Raw genomic sequence first — 349 nt, forward strand, 5'->3', positions numbered from 1 at the left:
AGAAGAAGAAGAAGAAGAAGAAGAAGAAGAAGAAGAAGAAGAAGAAGAAGAAGAAGAAGAAGATGTTGAAAGATAGGCTGGCTGACTAACTAGACTAACAGCCATGCCATCTTCCCCACTGCATGCTGGAAAGTGAGACATTTTCAACCACAGACTCAAAGCCCAGAACAGAACTGAGTAGAATTTAACTGTTAGCCACCCATGCACCCTGGGACCACCTAGCTAGTGGGACCCTATCTCCAATGCTGGCAGTGAGGCAGGAGGACACTAGAGAGAAAGTTTATTCCCACACACAATGGGAGGGCTGTAGAAGGGACACTCACTACCTTACCCACCATATTCGGTGGGT

Source organism: Octodon degus, unplaced genomic scaffold, assembly GCF_000260255.1.
Source record: "Octodon degus isolate 3935 unplaced genomic scaffold, OctDeg1.0 scaffold00160, whole genome shotgun sequence".
In the NCBI taxonomy this organism is placed as follows: domain Eukaryota; kingdom Metazoa; phylum Chordata; class Mammalia; order Rodentia; family Octodontidae; genus Octodon; species Octodon degus.